General features: G+C 44.6%; 1 protein-coding gene across 2 annotated transcripts in view; it reads left to right on the top strand.

Moving 5' to 3' along the window:
• Window positions 1-5,332: 5,332 nt before the first annotated feature.
• TFDP2 (transcription factor Dp-2) overlaps window positions 5,333-10,998 on the top strand; it is a 63,746-nt gene continuing 58,080 nt past the window's right edge. For both annotated transcript variants that reach the window (XM_074833795.1, XM_074833794.1), the window contains exon 1: window positions 5,333-5,502. The gene's annotated coding sequence lies outside the window, so the exon portion shown is untranslated. The remainder of the gene's footprint in view (window positions 5,503-10,998) is intronic.

The following is a 10,998-nucleotide window of genomic DNA, read 5'->3' as shown; positions in this document are numbered from 1 at the left end:
TTCACGCTGTGGGTGATTGTGTTCCACAGACACTGGAGACAAATATTTATAGGTTTAACATTACTGAAGAGGATCAAAGGACTGTCATTCACTTTTTCTCATGCTGAAACATGGAAGGTCAAATCATACACCATTCCCTCAGTTTCTTTCAGAGTCATCTACCATGAGTTGGAGCATCGACTCTAGCTGTGGTGGTCTTCAAACTAGATCTTACTTGCCTGTCACCCTTAGCTTAACCTACCATTTTTCTTACTCTTCTGTTACTTTCTGTCCTTCAACCTGTGCTACATCGTGGCACATTTTTTTTTTCCTCTGGCTATTCTTTAAGTAGCAGATACCATTCTCTCCTGAACCTGCTTTAATAGGAATCCTGAACTGAAGTCCAGAACAGTTCTGTTTGCTGATTCTAGTAATATGGCAGACTGTACAATCTATGTGGTTGATAGCTGTATAGATAGTACTTTTTTTTCTTTTTTGGACTATAAAATATGGCTGTGCAGGTGCCAATACTCTAATATAAAGTCCATTGATGAGGTTCCCTACATGGCCGCTCCTGCTGTAAGGTAAGAACGTGTAGTTACAGGATATGTGGAACATTTGCTTTTGCTTCAGCACCCATGTTCAGCTTGTGATTTTTCTCTGTCATCTCAATCTCACTGCTGAAGAAAATGCTAATTGGCAAGAAGGTTCTACTAGGCCAAACAGAAGAGCTTTTTGAGCAGAAGTTTGTGCCTCAGTCGCTGGTATTCTACACTTTGTTCTCACTGAAGGAGTTTAGTTTCATCAAGTCTGCCTAGGGGTAATGTCCACCTATTGCCCTCTTGGTGAAGGCTCCTTAAGTTCACTTAATAGTTTTGTGGGTTTTCTGGGCTTGATTAGGGTTCCTGCAGTGTTCCCAGATGGAACTCTTAACGGGAGCTGAATCTGACTCTGTTCAAATCACTTCACTGAAGGTAAGTCAGCTAGCTATGTGCCTTATACTGCACCTTTACACAGTGCTGGTTTTCATCCTGGCCATAGCACAGCTAGAAAGGTAGAAGATACACAAGATGTTATATAATCCTCTTGTTCTAGGTAGTGCCCTAGAGAACCTATTCTAGGTAACTATTTACCACTGTCACTGTTTAATCTGAAGCAGGAAATTTAACCTGTTTTCCTTTCACTAGCCTCAAATCTACAGGTGAGAAACTTCACTGCAAATTAAGGATGCAAAAAGGCCTTACTATATTCGCCACCCGAGCCTTTCAAATGATCTGTGAAGTTGGGCGCTCTGTTGTGGAGAGGTTCAAAGTAGTGAGTAAGTCTCTGAAACAAACGGGGTGTCTTTTTAAGTTCACCAAGATGGAGCAGCCTTTGGAGGTTAGAGCATCTGCCACAGCTTGTGACACAGAGTTGCCCAAAGGCTCAACAGACTAGTAGACATCTTCAAGAAATTTGGTTATTGATCACTAAGCCTCTTTTGCTTATCTGTACAGGAAAAATTGATTTTTATCTTCCCAGGAAATTTTTAATGTGCTGAAATGTGCTAAAGTGGTACCTGTTAATTGATAATGCATTTGAAATGAGCTTTAAGCAATTAGATACACTTTTACAGGCACTTTGCTGTCTCAATTTCTGCTACACAGAAGGGCGTTAAGACTGTTGTAGAACCTCACTCATACTAACATTTATTTAAAATATAACAGCTTTTACTGCTGCTCTTTTTACTTGTATTTAGATTTTTGCCTCGGGGGTGGTTTTCATCAGTTTGAAAAGTATATGCAATTTTACATTTGCTGTCAGCTGAGTTTCACAGTAAAGGTAATACAAAAATTATAAATAGTAACTAGTTTGTAGTTTTATCATTTTAAGGGATACATCATGTTGAAACTGAATGTTTTATTTGGGATTGGGTAGTAATGCACCTCATCAGGCATGTGAAGATTGGGAATTCAGTTGAGATGTGTTAATGATCTCTGGGCATCCTGCCTTCACAGATACACATGGTGCTGATGGTAGATAATTTCATCGCAGTTTGGCAGTGTTTTATCATTCATAATGCCATACAGTCCTATTAGATGGGTGAGGACTACATGGCATGAAAAATCCCTCTCATGTTGGGGAGGGATCTCACTACTATTGGATTAATTATTGCATGTCAAGAAAAAGGGCAGATAAAGTAGTCTTCAGATAGTTGAAAATATGGAGCAGATGTGGTATGAGTGTTCTTACATAACTAAGAAAAAAATCGTCAGCTATGTCTAAAATCCCACTGTAATGAACCTTGCCAAGATTTTTGAGTACTGTTTTCTTTTAAGCAGTGTTTTCTTCTCTCCTGTAACAGCTAATTTTATGTAAAATTAATTCAGTCACTCTCATCTATTTTTGACAAGAGCATTTATACTTGCTTTCCTGTCAGAAGAAAGTAAAAAAGGAAAATACTGAGTTGCTGTTTCAGCCTGCTAGCGTCTTCTTGGTATAATCTCTGTAGCAAGATCCTTCAAGTAGTCCCACTATTGCCAGGATCAGGGCACGCACAGAGGCTCACCAGTTCAACAGCAGCCTTGTGGAAAAAGGTAACAACCATTTCTTGCTAGTCAGTGGGCCATGGAACGGGGAGGGGACGTGTTGCGCTCTTAATGGTCCAAGCCAAAAAGTACAGACAAAGTTGTAATCCCTTCTCCAAACAAACAGGTATGTCAGTACTGGAGGTTGAGTCGGGAAATATGGTATGCTCTGACCCAGAAGTTGGGCAGCATTTTAGGGAGTGGGGGCAAGTCCAGCAGGAGAAAAGAGGTGGGGGGGCTCTTTAGGGTTAGTGTTTGTATAGGTTATCACAGCAAGGGTTGTGGGCTGGCAAGAAAGGAATGAAACTAGCAAATGTTGAAAAGTGCTGCATCGTGAAAGGGGTAGGTGGGGGATCTGAAAGGGATCTGACCAGCCAGAGGGAGCAAGATGCTGTTCTAAGGCTGGGAGACCACTGACCCTTTCTGCAGGGAGACATGAGAACTTCCTGCCATGCAGGTTTTGCTATAAATAGCCACTAAACCCGTGCCTTATCATGGTTAAAAAAACACTTCCAGGACGTTTTGCAGTGTAGACCTCATTCTGGGATTTCTGTAAGTTCTGAAAGACTACATACTGATTTAGAATGTTACAGCCATAGCATACTTCTCATACAAACTGATTGTTGTTTCAGCAGCTTCAAACTCTCAACAGTCATCTCATTCTGCAGTTTGCTGTTGAAAGCAAATGCAAACTACAGCAGTGACTTTTCTTCTGTTTCTCTACTCTCCTTAATGGTTAAAATGCCTATTTTTAATGTTCATAATCAGTTATAGTATCTGACTTCAGTTCATCAGTGTTCTTGCAGAAAAGTAAATAAAGCAATGAACTAAAAAGAGGTATTTGAAGCATAAGTGTCTTAATTGAGGCTGGTTTGAGTTCAAGTGTTTGTTTAGCTCAGGTAACTTGCTCAATAGTGCAATGAACCAGCCAGCTTGGTTCGCTTCTGTTTTGCTTCCTTTTCCAAGGCAGTGCGTGCCCCATGCGCTTCCGTCAGGGCATGCTTCAGTTGCCTTTATGTTAGCTGTTGTGATTGTTGTACCTGTTAGAGGGGTCTCCAAGAGAATACACAATAGTTTGTGGGGTTTTTTTAACGCTTTCGTGAAAGTATCTTGCACAACACTGCAAATATTGATAAAGGTCTTGTTGCATGTAATGAAAGTATTTTTATAGAGCATGAAAAGAAACTAAAACCACAAAGTCAGCAAATTCCTGGGCACATGCTAGATTTTCAGTTGTGAACTATCCCACTGAAGTAAACATACAGTTCTTGCTTGCTAATGTTTTCCTTAGTCCTTTCTTTCAGAACTCTATGTTAGAGGCTGAACAGCTGATTTTTGATGCTTCTTCCCTTTTTGGTAAAGGAGATAGGATCAGATACGTCTTTCTAGAGTGTTTAATGTCTGTAAAGCAAGAACCACGTTTGGTATACTCTGTATATGGTCTAGAGGTTTCTAAAACATACAGTGTTTCTGCAGCCACATAAACCTTGTTTTGCTCAGCTTGCTCAGTGGCATTGAGGTGAATTTGTGTTATAGAAATGTGAAAAACGGGTTACTGCATGCCTTGGATGTGTGCCTAGCTGTACAGGAGAAAGACTTTAAAATGTTGCATCGTTGCTTTAAATGGAACTAGTGCCGATTTTGGTTTTTTATTCGCAGCAGTGTCTTCTATTCATGTTCTCTGTAAGAATACTTCATCTCGCTTTGCTGAAGTCAGTTTTTAAGAGAAGGTAAGGAAATGTTGAAAGCAAATACTTGTTAAAGGGTTAAGGGAGGGCCCTACACCTCCAGCTAGGCAGCAGTTTCGCGGGGCTGGGCCCCGTGCCACCCACTCTCCCGGCCCGGGCGGCGGGCAGAGGTGCGAGGCGAGGGCGCCCCAACTGCTCCCCAGTAACAGCAGCTCTTTGTTTGCCCGGAGCTCCTTTGTTTCACAGGAAGGAAGTTACGGAGCTGTTGCAGGGCCCGTTAAAAAAGGAAACCGTGGCCGAGGTGTGCGCAATCCTGTCCCGGCCGCCGCGCCGCTGCCCCTCGGTTCGTCCCTGCGGCTGGGCGCCCCGGTGTTCAGTCACCTGAAGCGGCGGAACCCGCGGCGGGGCTGAACTTTGCATCCCCGGGTCACAGCCGCGGAAGCGCCTCTCAGATAAGCGGAACGGGGCCCGGCACGGCCCGTGTCAGCAGACACTGCGGCGCCGTTCAATGTATATAAATACAAACGCCTCTCTTTTCTAGCGCCCTGCAGCGCCCTGCTCCGCGAGGGCAGCGCCTCCACCCGGGCGCCGCGGAGGGCGGGGACGGTCGGCTCGAGCTGTCACCGACCGCCAACCCGCGCTCACGGGCCGGCCCCTGTGCCCAGCCCGCCCCGGGCGGGGGCCGCGGGGGGGAGGCGGTGGCGGCGGCGGGTCTCGCCGGCCACGCCCTTCCGCCCCGCCCCCCCCTCGCCGTCGCCCCGCGGATTGGCGGTTGGAGTGTGTACACACACGGGATCGAGCCAATAGCGCGGGGGGGACGCCTGACCTCACGCGGCGCGGCGGCCAATGGGCGCGCCCGGTTGCCAGACGCCGCCAAGCTTGTGCGGGGGAGAAGGACCCGGGCAGAGCGCGGCGCGGCGGCGGCGGCGCGAGGCGGCGAGTGGGGCCGGGCGCGAGGGGGGGGGGGTGGGGGGGTGGGCACGGGCGGCGGCGGCGGCTGAGCTGGAGGCGCTGCGAGCGCTCGCGCCGCCACGCGCCGGGGCTTGCGGACTGGCCCTGGTGGGCTCCCGTCTGCGGGGCCGCCTCGCGAGCGGCGGGTGCGCGGCGCCGGCCCGGCCGAGAGGCGTCGTCGGCGCGCGGGGCCGGGCGGAGCGGCTGGCGGCCTGCCGCGGCGCCTGCCAGCGGACCGTCGCCCTCTCGTCGCCTCAGCGCCGCTGCCTAGGCCCGGCCCGCGCTGCCGCCTTCCCTCGCCGCTGCCGGGCCTGCGGGTGAGCGGGGAGCCGGGGGATGGGGGATGTGAGGTGGGGGTGCCGCGAGGGAGGGGCAGCGCCTTTCTTCCTGGCGGGCCGGGGCGCCGCTTCCCGCGCCCCGCGGCGTTTAACGGCCGCCGCCCCCCCCTCCCCTTCCCCCACCCCGCGCCGTCTGGCGGCTCGGTCCCGTCGCCTTCCCCCCCCCGCCGCGGGGCGGGCGGGGGCCGGCGCTGGGCGCCTCACGCGCCCCCGGAGGGAGGCGAGCCGGTGCCTGACACCTGCGGGCGGCCGCGGGGCGGCGGCGTGCCCGGCTGGCGGGTGACAGCCGCCCTGCGCGCCGCCGGGTCACCCTCTCCTCCATTGTGGGGAGCGCGCTGAGCGCGGCGGGCCTGGCCCGGCGCCGCGGCGAGTGTGCGCGGCCGCGGGGCGAGCGGGGCGGCCCTGGCTGGCTGCCGCGGTGGGCAGGGGGCTGGCGGCGTCACCGGCCCCCGCCTTGAGGAGTTACAGTTCGGAAAGGGACCAGCGAAGCCTGTGGCCGTGCAAAGTATAGCCTGAACTTCATAGCGTGGTGGTTCTGACTCACGGAGAGGGTTAGTCCGACAGCAACAACAACAAAACTTAACTGAATGCCTCTTCCTGTACCCTTTGAGTTGCAGGCCTTCCCTGACTTTCAGCCGTAAAGCGTTTAACGGCAGAGGTGAATCCAGATATAAATACCGTCTTTCGGTATTGAGAATACAAACAATAGCAGGAAAATACGGAATAAGCAAACTCCCTTGAAATGTGGAAGAAAACTGCATCTGGGAGCGTGCTCCCTCATTGAGTAAGGGGATGATGCTGAGCTAGGTGTCAGAGCTTGTCCTGTTTTCCGCTGTAGAAAGGACTTTGGTTTTCACTTCCTTTGTAAATTTTTGAATCGACAAAGTGAATAGTTTAAATTGATATGATTTAGCATACAGTGTAAACATTTTTAAAAATTACTGGCCAGTTTTAATAATTCGGAAATTAGTTCAATTATTTTCATGACTTCATTAGTACTTTTAACAACTGATAGATTTTTTTTTTTACTATTACTGATGTAGCTTAATTATGCTGACAAAGCAGCAAAACATTGCAGGTTGTGTGATGTAACGAATTGCAACTTGATCTATCTTTGATTAAAAAATAGTTCTATGCTAGTATACATTGATGCTATTAAAAGAGAAATGAATAAATTTCTCTCCATTTCTTTACCCTTCCCAAATTAACTTTAGTTCATTTGATTATATTGTATACTGTCTTATACAAAAAAATGTACAATTTGTATACATGGGGCAAAGACTCATGACAGATGACCCGTGTTATAGAACAAATGCAGAACTGTATTTCACAGCCCATATTTGTGCCAACGCTGTGTGTACTCAGAGATGTTTTGTACATAGTAAAGTACTGAATTTCAGGAACTCGTGTTCAAAATACCATATAGGGTGCTAACTGCAGCACGTTGAAGAAATGTGAAAGAGTAAGGAGAAGTTTGCATTATAGAAAAGACTTGGCAGGAGAGGTGGTCATAAGAGGAAGAAAAGGATACATTCTTTGAAAACTTGCTGCTTGTGAAGTGAGTCTAGTGCCTTCAGAAGAGGAAGGAGTAATGGGTCAAACGATTTAGTTCTATACTAAGGAAAAAACCTGAAAATTATTATTAGTAAGATTTGTCTCATGGGTGAGTTTTAGTGATCTTGTTTCACTGTCAAATTACTGGGCTTTCTTTTAACCACTAACCGTTTGTACAGAAATTGCTATTGTAACACACAAAAAAGAAACTATTTGACTTGTACTGTACTGATGTAATTAACTTTACAGAAAACATTCACCATTGATAGGAATGCTCTTTATTGCTGCAGAGGGTTCTGACTGGCAACCTCACTTTACACAGTGATGAGGTACGGTTTTCAATACAGCATCTTGACAGCAGCCATCCAGTGTAAAGGGGACAGGCCAAACAATTCAGCTGGACAAAAGGCACGGTACTGTTTTGCAAGGGATGTCAATATTACAGGATAATTCTTTGTCTTCATCTGCTGTTGTATATGTTGGACACTACTGTAGGGGCCTCTTTTGCATCTGGACATCCTTCCTGGACAGTTGTGAGCACCCTCACAGTGAAGATTTTCAGTGGGTTTGTCTAAAAGTCTTGTTATAAGTTTAGCAAAACAATAGGAACTAAAATTCTAACTTTCCACCCCCTTCAAGAATTTATGTTATTCAGTTTAAGTGTGCAGACCTCTTCACTCTGCCTACAGGAAAGCTTAGTGCAAATCTCTAAAAGCAACAGAACAGTGATCTGATATGGTTAGGGGAAGGGAAGCTGCAGCCCATATTGTGTAGATAGTGGTATTTAAACTTCTGTGTTCTAATGTGGAGCAGAATGACTTATTTAGTTATGAGTCTTATTAAGAATTCTTATTAAGAATTTCTCCTCTACCTTTCCAATTACATTCACAGGACATGACTACTAATGAATCAACAGTGAATCTTAAAATAGGGAGAAGAAACTGTCTAGTCCAGTGCAAGGAAATACACTTGTAGAGTTCTTGTGTGCAAAGCCACGACTGGAATCAGACAGGTTTATAATAAAATTTAAGGTGTTCAGTGGAAAACAATCCAAATGTCTTGGTGTGGTAATAGTACATATACTGTGTTAAAGCCAATACTATAAATGCCCGTTACGGGATCTGAAAAACTAGGTATATGCTAGGAAATACTGTAAAAAGATGCAGGTGTGGTAGGGAGTGACAGTTTTATAACAGCTTCCTGGTTTGATTCTTCATGTGGGTTTTGTAACATCCGGTACTAGAGTGAAATGAATTACTTTTTTCCCCTCTGTTACTTGACTCGTAGACTGCAGCTCTTCTGCAAGAAGGTGAGGCAGTAGTAAGTAATCTCATAGTTTCATTAAAGGAACATTTGTGCTGCTTTGTCAGGTTTCCTATGTGCGGTGATAGTTTCCAATAAAGGACTTCACAGACTGTTCAAGTTCACTGTTATACTTTGCAATGTTACTAGCATAAAGATCAGTCTAAGCAAATCAGACTATGCCTATGCTAGGTCAGTTTGCAAGGCTACTCTGTGTTATATGCTAATAATGTGTATACTAATATATTCTAATATATGCATTAGTAGAATCTGTAACAAAAGCACAGCTGTCTAGAATATCGTATTTCTAGTGAAATATAGAATAGTAATTAATATGGATGATATTTGGAAATAACTTCTAGGTCTAGCTAGTCAAATAGTACTGATGAAGAAACTCTTTGCCTTTCAGAACACAGTTTGCAAAATCTGCAGCCTTCTGAAGCCACTTCTGAGAATATTTGTCTTTACTGAAAACTACAGAATTTTTCAGATATTTGTAGCAGTAACTTGACAAAATAATACTTTAGCCAGCTCACATTTAGTATTGGCTGTCACAATAGAGGCTGAAACTAAGCTGGAAAAAGATTAGCGTTTGCTTTTGTTAGTATGCTTGCTTGTGAACTGCAGCAATTTAGGTGCTGGCACAATTTCATTCTTTCTGACTTGGCAATAACCTTTAAAAGAGAGGTAGAAGACAAATTGATATTGTTAACTTCCCAAATCACTTAAGCATGAATTGCAGAGGGGGGTCCTTTAGAGGTATCTTTGAAGGCACTATCCAGAATCATCATGGCACTGTGGTCTTTCTGGTGTACAGCCCTTAGGATATTTGATAGACATGAACAGCCAAGTTTTTCACAAAGCTTCTAAACATGCTGTGGGTTAACATAGCTTCTAGAAAAAATTCATTTTATAAAGGTGATGTTCCTTTTCTTTTGATTGGTTTCACATTATTTCAATCAGTGAGACATGCCCTGAGCGTCACGTTTTACACAGACAGTGGTAAGAGGAAGCGGTGATGGTAGTTGAGATCATGCTTCTATTCCTAGATAGCTGATTCTTTCCTAAGAGTGAATGGAGTGCTTGTGTTTTGAACATTAAATTTTTGTTAACTTTTATAGACCGAAGTCTATTTGTGAATGTAATTTTGGTTATGCAGCTTAATTTATTTTTTGTTCCTGTGGAAGTTAAGGCATACTCCTCTGTTTGGCAAGTCAGGTTTCTCCTGTTTCATCAGGTTCCTGTTGCTGCCAGGTTTGTCTCCGTTTGGGTGGGAATAGCAAATGATTCAGTTCTGTCTTACAACCTCTTTAGTTCTTTTGCTCAACAGAGTCCCTTACTAACTTCTGTCAAGTGACTGTATCATCTGGCAGGGTATGTGAAAAGGTTACTCTGATAGGAACTCATAATAATCCATTTCCCCATGGTAGGTGTCAGCAGATGTGTTGTGCGTGAATAAGTGACCATTTTCATTCACTGTTTTGTTACTGGGAATTTCAGCCCAAGATATAAGTGGAAGAAATCAAGAAAAACAAGGTCATATGTTCGGAATGAAATTGGCAGGTTGCTGCAGGTACACACTGTCTTTAAGGCTATGAACTTGCAGTGAAGTCATATAGATGAATTCTTCAACTTGGTAGCAGCTATTTTAATTATATTTGTGGCAATTAAAGTTTTAAAGCAAATATATCAGTATTTGCTCATTAAGGCTTGTGAATGCCACTGCATTAACATATTAAAAGTCACTTGTGGAGTGCAGTGGTCATCCAAGTATCAAACCTTTCTCATATGAGCAATAGTTGTAATTAGCAGAATAACTACAGTTGACCTGTAATAGAAATTATGGTGATAACATGACCAGTAATTATGAATGAGATTAGGAACTGCAAGTGAAAGCGTGCTTATGTCCCCAGAGTGAAATCAAAAACCTTCGTGTGCATGGGCTTTCCATTTATTGTAAGGAAGGCGTTAGTTAGGTAACATTTCCCTTCATTATAAACTTGACCTGAGACTTGAAAATCTTGAGAAGTATATTTCTGTTCTCTTAAATGTGTAATCCAATTGTCGTAAGGTTCAGTTTATTTAAAATTCAACTTGAAAATACATTTAAACAATTTTTTAAAATCAATAACTTCATACATACAACTGATAAAATTTTAAGCTGTGTATTGATTCTGTATAACAGCAGGCGTCTGCTGTCTGTCAAAAGCAAATTATTCATCCTGCTTCTTGCTGTATAAAAAACTGGGAAAACTATGATCTGAAGACAAAACATCCTACTTCTTTCTAATGGATTTTTGAAGGATGCACACACTCCAGTGAACTCTTCAGAAGTGTGGAGTAGTCTTCATACAAACAAACCATATCCAGCCTTTTGTCACATTTCAACCCATAGGTAAATTTTCAGGACATCGTAAATGCCTTTCCCCCCCCCCCCCCCAGAGTCATGATGTTATTCTGCCAGCCAGACTGAACTGATCAGACAGTTTGGTAAATCTGAAGGGTTAGTCTGGTCCTGCGCACAGGCTGAGATGTTCATTTGAGCTCTCAGTGGGTTGCAGTGTATGAAGAACTTTCTTCTTCCCCCTTTCAGCCCCATTGTTGCTATTGTGACAGTAT

This window comes from Strix aluco, chromosome 9, assembly GCF_031877795.1.
Source record: "Strix aluco isolate bStrAlu1 chromosome 9, bStrAlu1.hap1, whole genome shotgun sequence".
NCBI classification, from domain to species: domain Eukaryota; kingdom Metazoa; phylum Chordata; class Aves; order Strigiformes; family Strigidae; genus Strix; species Strix aluco.
Note: the sequence above shows the minus strand (reverse complement) of the source record. Positions and strands in the feature narration are given on the sequence as shown.